The sequence below is a fragment of the Carassius auratus genome, unplaced genomic scaffold (genome assembly GCF_003368295.1).
Source record: "Carassius auratus strain Wakin unplaced genomic scaffold, ASM336829v1 scaf_tig00059594, whole genome shotgun sequence".
Taxonomy (NCBI): domain Eukaryota; kingdom Metazoa; phylum Chordata; class Actinopteri; order Cypriniformes; family Cyprinidae; genus Carassius; species Carassius auratus.
Genome location: NW_020527455.1, coordinates 12,501 through 21,985, shown reverse-complemented (window position 1 = coordinate 21,985; position 9,485 = coordinate 12,501). Strand labels below are relative to the sequence as shown.

Here is a 9,485-nt window from a genome sequence, read left to right as displayed (position 1 = left end):
TGACTTTTTTTTTTTTTTTTTTTTTTTAATGAAAGATTATTATATAATTTCGTGAAATTTTCCAAAAGATTAAAGCACCTGGTATTCCAGGCAGTCTCCCATCCATGTACTAACCAGGCCCAAACTGCTAAGATTCAGAGATCGGGCATTGACTTCTTTTTTTTTTTTTTTTTTTTTAATGAAGATTATTATATAATTCGTGAAATTTCCAAAAGATTAAAGCACCTGGTATCCCAGGCAGTCTCCCATCCATGTACTAACCAGGCCCAAACCTGCTAAGATTCAGAGATCGGGCATTGACTCTATTATTTGACAAAATTATTATATACTAAGTGAAAAATGTCCAAAAAGCTTACAGCACCTGGTATTCCCACGCGGTCTCCCATCCAAGTACTAACCAGGCCCAAACCTGCTTAGCTTCCGAGATCAGACGAGATGGGAATAGCCAGGTTGGTATGACCGTTAGCGAAGACTGCTGCAAAGAGAGGGCTATTTAAAGAGCAGCCAATCTAATCGCCAGTACATTATATAAGTAGGAAAGAAAACCCAAAAGCTTAAAGCACCTGGTATTCGCTAGGCAGTCTCTCATCAAAGTACTAACCAGACCTAAACCTGCTAAAGATCAGAGATGCGGGCATTGACTCTTTCGTTTTTTATTTTGTTTTTTATGGAAGATTATTATATAATACGTGAAAATTCCAAAAGATTAAAGCACCTGGTATTCCCAGGCAGTCTCCATCCATGTACTAACCAGGCCCAAACCTGCTAATATTCAGAGATCGGGCATTGACTATATTTTTGGCAAAATTATTATATACTAAGTGAAAAATGTCCAAAAAGCTTACAGCACCTGGTATTCCCAGGCGGTCTCCCATCCAAGTACTAACCAGGCCCAAACCTGCTTAGCTTCCGAGATCAGACGAATGGGGCATAGCCAGGTTGGTATGACCGTAAGCGAAGACTGCTGCAAAGAGAGGGCTATTTAAAGACAGCCAATCTAATCACCAGTACATTATATAAGTAGGAAAGAAAACCCAAAAGCTTAAAGCACCTGGTATTCCTAGGCAGTCTCTCATCAAAGTACTAACCAGACCTAAACCTGCTAAGATTCAGAGATCGGGCATTGACTTTTTTTTTTTTTTTTTTTTTTAATGAAAGATTATTATATAATTCGTGAAATTTTCCAAAAGATTAAAGCACCTGGTATTCCCAGGCAGTCTCCCATCCATGAAGTAAACCATGCCCGAACCTGCTAATATTCAGAGGTCGGGCATTGACTATATTTTTTGGCAAAATTATTATATACTAAGTGAAAAATGTCCAAAAAGCTTACAGCACCTGTTATTCCGAGGCGGTCTCCCATCCAAGTACTAACCTGACCTAAAACTGCTAAGATTCAGAGATCAGGGCATTGACTCTATTTTCTTGCAAAATTATTATATACTAAGTGAAAAATGTCCAAAAAGCTTACAGCACCTGGTATTCGAGGCGGTCCCCATCCAAGTACCAACCAGGCCCAAACCTGCTTAGCTTCCGAGATCAGACGAGATGGGGCATAGCCAGGTTGGTATGACCGTAAGCCAAGACTGCTGCCAAAGAGAGGGCTATTTAAAGACCGACCAATCTAATCACCAGTACATTATATAAGTAGGAAAGAAAACCCGAAAGCTTAAAGCACCTGGTATTCCTAGGCATTCTCTCATCAAAGTACTAACCAGACCTAAACCTGCTAATATTCAGAGATCGGGCATTGACTTTTTTTTTTTTTTTTTTTTTTTAATTGAAAGATTATTATATAATTCGTGAAATTTTCCAAAAGATTAAAGCACCTGGTATTCCCAGGCGGTCTCCCATCCAAGTACCAACCAGGCCCAAACCTGCTTAGCTTCCCGAGATCAGACGAGATGGGGCATAGCCAGGTTGGTATGACCGTAAGCCAAGACTGCTGCAAGAGAGGGGCTATTTAAAGACCGACCAATCTAATCACCAGTACATTATATAAGTAGGAAAGAAAACCCGAAGCTTTAAAGCATCTGGTATTCCTAGGCATTCTCTCATCAAAGTACTAACCAGACCTAAACCTGCTAAGATTCAGAGATCGGGCATTGACTTTTTTTTTTTTTTTTTTTTTTAATGAAAGATTATTATATAATTCGTGAAAATTTTCCAAAAGATTAAAGCACCTGGTATTCCCAGGCAGTCTCCCCATCCATGAAGTAAACCATGCCCGAACCTGCTAATATTCAGAGGTCGGCATTGACTATATTTTTTGGTAAAATTATTATATACTAAGTGAAAAATGTCCAAAAAGCTTACAGCGCCTGGTATTCCGAGGCGGTCTCCCATCCAAGTACTAACCAGACCTAAACCTGCTAAGATTCAGAGATGAGGGCATTGACTCTATTTTTTGGAAAATTTATTATATACTAAGTGAAAAATGTCCAAAAAGCTTACAGCACCTGGTATTCCGAGGCGGTCTCCCATCCAAGTACCAACCAGGCCCAAACCTGCTTAGCTTCCGAGATCAGACGAGTTGGGGCATAGCCAGGTTGGTATGACCGTAAGCCAAGACTGCTGCAAAGAGAGGGCTATTTAAAGACCGACCCAATCTAATCACCAGTACATTATATAAGTAGGAAAGAAAACCCGAAAGCTAAAAGCACCTGGTATTCCTAGGCAGTCTCTCATCAAAGTACTAACCAGACCTAAACCTGCTAAGATTAAGAGATCGGGCATTGACTCTATTTTTGGCAAAATTATTATATACTAAGTGAAAAATTTCCAAAAAGCTTACAGCACCTGTTATTCCGAGGCGGTCTACCATCCAAGTACCAACCAGGCCCAAACCTGCTTAGCTTCCGAGATCAGACGAGATGGGGCATAGCCAGGTTGGTATGAACGTAAGCAAAGACTGCTGCAAAGAGAGGGCTATTTAAAGACCGACCAATCTAATCACCAGTACATTATATAAGTAGGAAAGAAAACCCAAAATCTTAAAGCACCTGGTATTCCTAGGCAGTCTCTCATCAAAGTACTAACCAGACCTAAACCTGCTAAGATTCAGAGATCGGGCATTGACTTTTTTTTTTTTTTTTTTTAATGAAAGATTATTATATAATTCGTGAAATTTTCCAAAAGATTAAAGCACCTGGTATTCCCAGAGAGTCTCCCATCCATGAAGTAAACCATGTCCGAACCTGCTAATATTCAGAGGTCGGGCATTGACTATATTTTTTGGCAAAATTATTATATACTAAGTGAAAAATGTCCAAAAAGCTTACAGCACCTGGTATTCCCATGCGGTCTCCAATCAAAGTACTAACCAGACCTAAACCTGCTAAGATTCAGAGATCAGGGCTTTGACTCTATTTTTTGGCAAAATTATTATATACTAAGTGAAAAATGTCCAAAAAGCTTACAGCACCTGGTATTCCGAGGCGGTCTCCCATCCAAGTACCAACCAGGCCCAAACCTGCTTAGCTTCCGAGATCAGACGAGATGGGGCATAGCCAGGTTGGTATGACCGTAAGCCAAGACTGCTGCAAAGAGAGGGCTATTTAAAGACCGACCAATCTAATCACCAGTACATTATATAAGTATGAAAAAAACACCAAAAGCTTAAAGCACCTGGTATTCCTAGGCAGTCTCTCATCAAAGTACTAACCAGACCTAAACCTGCTAAGATTCAGAGATCGGGCATTGACTTTTTTTTTTTTTTTTTTTTTTTTAATGAAAGATTATTATATAATTCGTGAAATTTTCCAAAAGATTAAAGCACCTGGTATTCCCAGGCAGTCTCCCATCCATGTACTAAACCAGGCCCAAACCTGCTAAGATTCAGAGATCGGGCATTGGACTATATTTTTTGGCAAAATTATTATATACTAAGTGAAAAAATGTCCAAAAAGCTTACAGCACCTGGTATTCCCATGCGGTCTCCCAATCCAAGTACTAACCAGACCTAAACCTGCTAAGATTCAGAGATCAGGGCTTTGACTCTATTTTTTGGCAAAATTATTATATACTAAGTGAAAAATGTCCAAAAAGCTTACAGCACCTGGTATTCCGAGGCGGTCTCCCATCCAAGTACCAACCAGGCCCCAAACCTGCTTAGCTTCCGAGATCAGACGAGATGGGGCATAGCCAGGTTGGTATGACCGTAAGCCAAGACTGCTGTAAAGAGAGGGCTATTTAAAGACCGACCAATCTAATCACCAGTACATTATATAAGTAGGAAAGAAAACCCAAAAGCTTAAAGCACCTGGTATTCCTAGGCATTCTCTCATCAAAGTACTAACCAGACCTAAACCTGCTAAGATTCAGAGATCGGGCATTGACTTTTTTTTTTTTTTTTTTTTTTTTTAATGAAAGATTATTATATAATTCGTGAAATTTTCCAAAAGATTAAAGCGCCTGGTATTCCCAGGCAGTCTCCCATCCATGTACTAACCAGGCCCAAACCTGCTTAGCTTCCGAGATCAGACGAGATGGGGCATAGCCAGGTTGGTATGGCCGTAAGCGAAGACTGCTGCAAAGAGAGGGCTATTTAAAGAGCAGCCAATCTAATCGCCAGTACATTTTATAAGTAGGAAAGAAAACCCAAAAGCTTAAAGCACCTGGTATTCCTAGGCAGTCTCTCATCAAAGTACTAACCAGACCTAAACCTGCTAAGATTCAGAGATCGGGCATTGACTCTTTCGTTTTTTATTTTGTTTTTTATGGAAGATTATTATATAATTCGTGAAATTTTCCAAATGATTAAAGCGCCTGGTATTCCCAGGCAGTCTCCCATCCATGTACTAACCAGGCCCAAACCTGCTAATATTCAGAGATCGGGCATTGACTCTATTATTTGGCAAAATTATTATATACTAAGTGAAAAATGTCCAAAAAGCTTACAGCACCTGGTATTCCCAGGCGGTCTCCCATCCAAGTACTAACCAGACCTAAACCTGCTAAGATTCAGAGATCAGGACATTGACTTTTTTTTATTTTTTTATTTTTTAATGAAAGATTATTATATAATTCGTGAAATTTTCCAAATGATTAAAGCGCCTGGTATTCCCAGGCAGTCTCCCATCCATGTACTAACCAGGCCCAAACCTGCTAATATTCAGAGATCGGGCATTGACTCTATTATTTGGCAAAATTATTATATACTAAGTGAAAAATGTCCAAAAAGCTTACAGCACCTGGTATTCCCAGGCGGTCTCCCATCCAAGTACTAACCAGACCTAAACCTGCTAAGATTCAGAGATCGGGCATTGACTTTTTTTATTTTTTTATTTTTTTAATGAAAGATTATTATATAATTCGTGAAATTTTCCAAATGATTAAAGCACCTGGTATTCCCAGGCAGTCTCCCATCCAGGAAGTAAACCATGCCCGAACCTGCTAATATTCAGAGGTCGGGCATTGACTATATTTTTTGGCAAAATTATTATATACTAAGTGAAAAATGTCCAAAAAGCTTACAGCACCTGGTATTCCCAGGCGGTCTCCAATCCAAGTACTAACCAGACCTAAACCTGCTAAGATTCAGAGATCAGGACATTGACTATATTTTTTGGCAAAATTATTATATACTAAGTGAAAAATGTCCAAAAAGCTTACAGCACCTGGTATTCCGAGGCGGGCTCCCATCCAAGTACCAACCAGGCCCAAACCTACTTAGCTTCCGAGATCAGACGAGATGGGGCATAGCCAGGTTGGTATGACCGTAAGCCAAGACTGCTGCAAAGAGAGGGCTATTTAAAGACCGACGAATCTAATCACCAGTACATTATATAAGTAGGAAAGAAAACCCAAAAGCTTAAAGCACCTGGTATTCCTAGGCAGTCTCTCATCAAAGTACTAACCAGACCTAAACCTGCTAAGATTAAGAGATCGGGCATTGACTCTATTTTTTGGCAAAATTATTATATACTAAGTGAAAAATTTCCAAAAAGCTTACAGCACCTGTTATTCCGAGGCGGTCTACCATCCAAGTACCAACCAGGCCCAAACCTGCTTAGCTTCCGAGATCAGACGAGATGGGGCATAGCCAGGTTGGTATGAACGTAAGCCAAGACTGCTGCAAAGAGAGGGCTATTTAAAGACTGACCAATCTAATCACCAGTACATTATATAAGTAGGAAAGAAAACCCAAAAGCTTAAAGCACCTGGTATTCCTAGGCAGTCTCTCATCAAAGTACTAACCAGACCTAAACCTGCTAAGATTCAGAGATCGGGTATTGACTTTTTTTTTTTTTTTTTTTTTTTTAATGAAAGATTATTATATAATTCGTGAAATTTTCCAAAAGATTAAAGCACCTGGTATTCCCAGGCAGTCTCCCATCCAGGAAGTAAACCATGCCCGAACCTGCTAATATTCAGAGGTCGGGCATTGACTATATTTTTTGGCAAAATTATTATATACTAAGTGAAAAATGTCCAAAAAGCTTACAGCACCTGGTATTCACAAGCCATCTCCCATCCAAGTACTAACCAGGCCCAAACCTGCTTAGCTTCCGAGATCAGACGAGATCGGGCATAGCCAGGTTGGTATGGACGTAAGCGAAGACTGCTGCAAAGAGAGGGCTCTTTAAAGACCAGCCAATCTAATCGCCAGTACATTATATAAGTAGGAAAGAAAACCCAAAAGCTTAAAGCACCTGGTATTCCTAGGCAGTCTCTCATCAAAGTACTAACCAGACCTAAACCTGTTAAGATTAAGAGATCGGGCATTGACTCTATTTTTGGCAAAATTATTATATACTAAGTGAAAAATGTCCAAAAAGCTTACAGCACCTGGTATTCCCAGGCCGTCTCCCATCCAAGTTCTAACCAGGCCTAAACCTGCTTAGCTTCCGAGATCAGACGAGATGGGGCATAGCCAGGTTGGTATGACCGTAAGCCAAGACTGCTGCAAAGAGAGGGCTATTTAAAGACCGATCAATCTAATCACCAGTACATTATATAGGTAGGAAAGAAAACCCAAAAGCTTAAAGCACCTGGTATTCCTAGGCAGTCTCTCATCAAAGTACTAACCAGACCTAAACCTGCTAAGATTCAGAGATCGGGAATTGACTCTTTCGTTTTTTTTTTTTTTTTTTTTTTTTATGGAAGATTATTATATAATTCGTGAAATTTTCCAAAAGATTAAAGCGCCTGGTATTCCCAGGCAGTCTCCCATCCATGTACTAACCAGGCCCAAACCTGCTAATATTCAGAGATCGGGCATTGACTCTATTATTTGGCAAAATTATTATATACTAAGTGAAAAATTTCCAAAAAGCTTACAGCACCTGTTATTCCGAGGCGGTCTACCATCCAAGTACCAACCAGGCCCAAACCTGCTTAGCTTCCGAGATCAGACGAGATGGGGCATAGCCAGGTTGGTATGAACGTAAGCCAAGACTGCTGCAAAGAGAGGGCTATTTAAAGACTGACCAATCTAATCACCAGTACATTATATAAGTAGGAAAGAAAACCCAAAAGCTTAAAGCACCTGGTATTCCTAGGCAGTCTCTCATCAAAGTACTAACCAGACCTAAACCTGCTAAGATTCAGAGATCGGGAATTGACTCTTTCGTTTTTTTTTTTTTTTTTTTTTTTTTTTTTTTTTATGGAAGATTATTATATAATTCGTGAAATTTTCCAAAAGATTAAAGCGCCTGGTATTCCCAGGCAGTCTCCCATCCATGTACTAACCAGGCCCAAACCTGCTAATATTCAGAGATCGGGCATTGACTCTATTATTTGGCAAAATTATTATATACTAAGTGAAAAATGTCCAAAAAAGCTTACAGCACCTGGTATTCCCAGGCGGTCTCCCATCCAAGTACTAACGAGGGCAAACCTGCTTAGCTTCCGAGATCAGACGAAATCAGGCATAGCCAGGTTGGTATGGCCGTAAGCGAAGACTGCTGCAAAGAGAGGACTATTTAAAGACCAGCCAATCTAATCGCCAGTACATTATATAAGTAGGAAAGAAAACCCAAAAGATTAAAGCACCTGGTATTCCCAGGCAGTCTCCCATCCATGTACTAACCAGGCCCAAACCTGCTAAGATTCTGAGATCGGGCATTGACTCTTTTTTTTTTTATTTTTTATTTTTTTAATGAAAGATTATTATATAATTCGTGAAATTTTCCAAAAGATTAAAGCACCTGGTATTCCCAGGCAGTCTCCCATCCATGAAGTAAACCATGCCCGAACCTGCTAATATTCAGAGGTCGGGCATTGACTATATTTTTTGGTAAAATTTTTATATACTAAGTGAAAAATGTCCAAAAAGCTTACAGCGCCTGGTATTCCCAGGCGGTCTCCAATCCAAGTACTAACCAGACCTAAACCTGCTAAGATTCAGAGATCAGGGCATTGACTCTATTTTTTGGCAAAATTATTATATACTAAGTGAAAAATGTCCAAAAAGCTTACAGCACCTGGTATTCCGAGGCGGTCTCCCATCCAAGTACCAACCAGGTCCAAACCTGCTTAGCTTCCGAGATCAGACGAGATGGGGCATTGCCAGGGTGGTATGACTGTAAGCCAAGACTGCTGCAAAGAGAGGGCTAATTAAAGACCGACCAATTTAATCACCAGTACATTATATAAGTAGGAAAGAAAACCCAAAAGCTTAAAGCACCTGGTATTCCTAGGCAGTCTCTCATCAAAGTACTAACCAGACCTAAACCTGCTAAGATTCAGAGATCGGGCATTGACTTTTTTTTTTTTTTTTTTTTAATGAAAGATTATTATATAATTCGTGAAATTTTCCAAAAGATTAAAGCACCTGGTATTCCCAGAGAGTCTCCCATCCATGAAGTAAACCATGTCCGAACCTGCTAATATTCAGAGGTCGGGCATTGACTATATTTTTTGGCAAAATTATTATATACTAAGTGAAAAATGTCCAAAAAGCTTACAGCACCTGGTATTCCCATGCGGTCTCCAATCAAAGTACTAACCAGACCTAAACCTGCTAAGATTCAGAGATCAGGGCTTTGACTCTATTTTTTGGCAAAATTATTATATACTAAGTGAAAAATGTCCAAAAAGCTTACAGCACCTGGTATTCCGAGGCGGTCTCCCATCCAAGTACCAACCAGGCCCAAACCTGCTTAGCTTCCGAGATCAGACGAGATGGGGCATAGCCAGGTTGGTATGACCGTAAGCCAAGACTGCTGCAAAGAGAGGGCTATTTAAAGACCGACCAATCTAATCACCAGTACATTATATAAGTATGAAAAAAAACCAAAAGCTTAAAGCACCTGGTATTCCTAGGCAGTCTCTCATCAAAGTACTAACCAGACCTAAACCTGCTAAGATTCAGAGATCGGGCATTGACTTTTTTTTTTTTTTTTTTTTTAATGAAAGATTATTATATAATTCGTGAAATTTTCCAAAAGATTAAAGCACCTGGTATTCCCAGGCAGTCTCCCATCCATGTACTAACCAGGCCCAAACCTGCTAAGATTCAGAGATCGGGCATTGACTCTTTT

At 39.8% G+C, this 9,485-nt stretch overlaps 3 non-coding genes and 14 pseudogenes across 3 annotated transcripts; all 17 read right to left on the bottom strand.

The window, feature by feature from the left end:
• Positions 1-349: 349 nt before the first annotated feature.
• On the bottom strand, positions 350-467 carry LOC113090718 (uncharacterized; annotated as a pseudogene).
• Positions 468-838: 371 nt separating this feature from the next.
• On the bottom strand, positions 839-956 carry LOC113090724 (uncharacterized; annotated as a pseudogene).
• Positions 957-1,464: 508 nt separating this feature from the next.
• Positions 1,465-1,581, bottom strand: LOC113090748 (uncharacterized; annotated as a pseudogene).
• Positions 1,582-1,817: 236 nt separating this feature from the next.
• On the bottom strand, positions 1,818-1,937 carry LOC113090736 (uncharacterized; annotated as a pseudogene).
• A 510-nt stretch (positions 1,938-2,447) lies between these two features.
• On the bottom strand, positions 2,448-2,566 carry LOC113090723 (uncharacterized; annotated as a pseudogene).
• Positions 2,567-2,787: 221 nt separating this feature from the next.
• LOC113090742 (uncharacterized) lies at positions 2,788-2,906 on the bottom strand (annotated as a pseudogene).
• A 506-nt stretch (positions 2,907-3,412) lies between these two features.
• On the bottom strand, positions 3,413-3,531 carry LOC113090715 (5S ribosomal RNA). Its single transcript, XR_003287244.1, has one exon. It is a non-coding gene; the product is annotated as a 5S ribosomal RNA (ribosomal RNA).
• A 514-nt stretch (positions 3,532-4,045) lies between these two features.
• Positions 4,046-4,165, bottom strand: LOC113090729 (uncharacterized; annotated as a pseudogene).
• Positions 4,166-4,401: 236 nt separating this feature from the next.
• LOC113090737 (uncharacterized) lies at positions 4,402-4,520 on the bottom strand (annotated as a pseudogene).
• Positions 4,521-5,606: 1,086 nt separating this feature from the next.
• LOC113090730 (uncharacterized) lies at positions 5,607-5,725 on the bottom strand (annotated as a pseudogene).
• A 221-nt stretch (positions 5,726-5,946) lies between these two features.
• On the bottom strand, positions 5,947-6,065 carry LOC113090741 (uncharacterized; annotated as a pseudogene).
• A 373-nt stretch (positions 6,066-6,438) lies between these two features.
• Positions 6,439-6,557, bottom strand: LOC113090717 (5S ribosomal RNA). The gene has a single exon (XR_003287246.1). It is a non-coding gene; the product is annotated as a 5S ribosomal RNA (ribosomal RNA).
• Positions 6,558-6,777: 220 nt separating this feature from the next.
• Positions 6,778-6,896, bottom strand: LOC113090746 (uncharacterized; annotated as a pseudogene).
• A 378-nt stretch (positions 6,897-7,274) lies between these two features.
• Positions 7,275-7,393, bottom strand: LOC113090740 (uncharacterized; annotated as a pseudogene).
• A 388-nt stretch (positions 7,394-7,781) lies between these two features.
• LOC113090735 (uncharacterized) lies at positions 7,782-7,899 on the bottom strand (annotated as a pseudogene).
• Positions 7,900-8,414: 515 nt separating this feature from the next.
• On the bottom strand, positions 8,415-8,533 carry LOC113090731 (uncharacterized; annotated as a pseudogene).
• A 507-nt stretch (positions 8,534-9,040) lies between these two features.
• LOC113090714 (5S ribosomal RNA) lies at positions 9,041-9,159 on the bottom strand. The gene has a single exon (XR_003287243.1). It is a non-coding gene; the product is annotated as a 5S ribosomal RNA (ribosomal RNA).
• Positions 9,160-9,485: the final 326 nt, after the last annotated feature.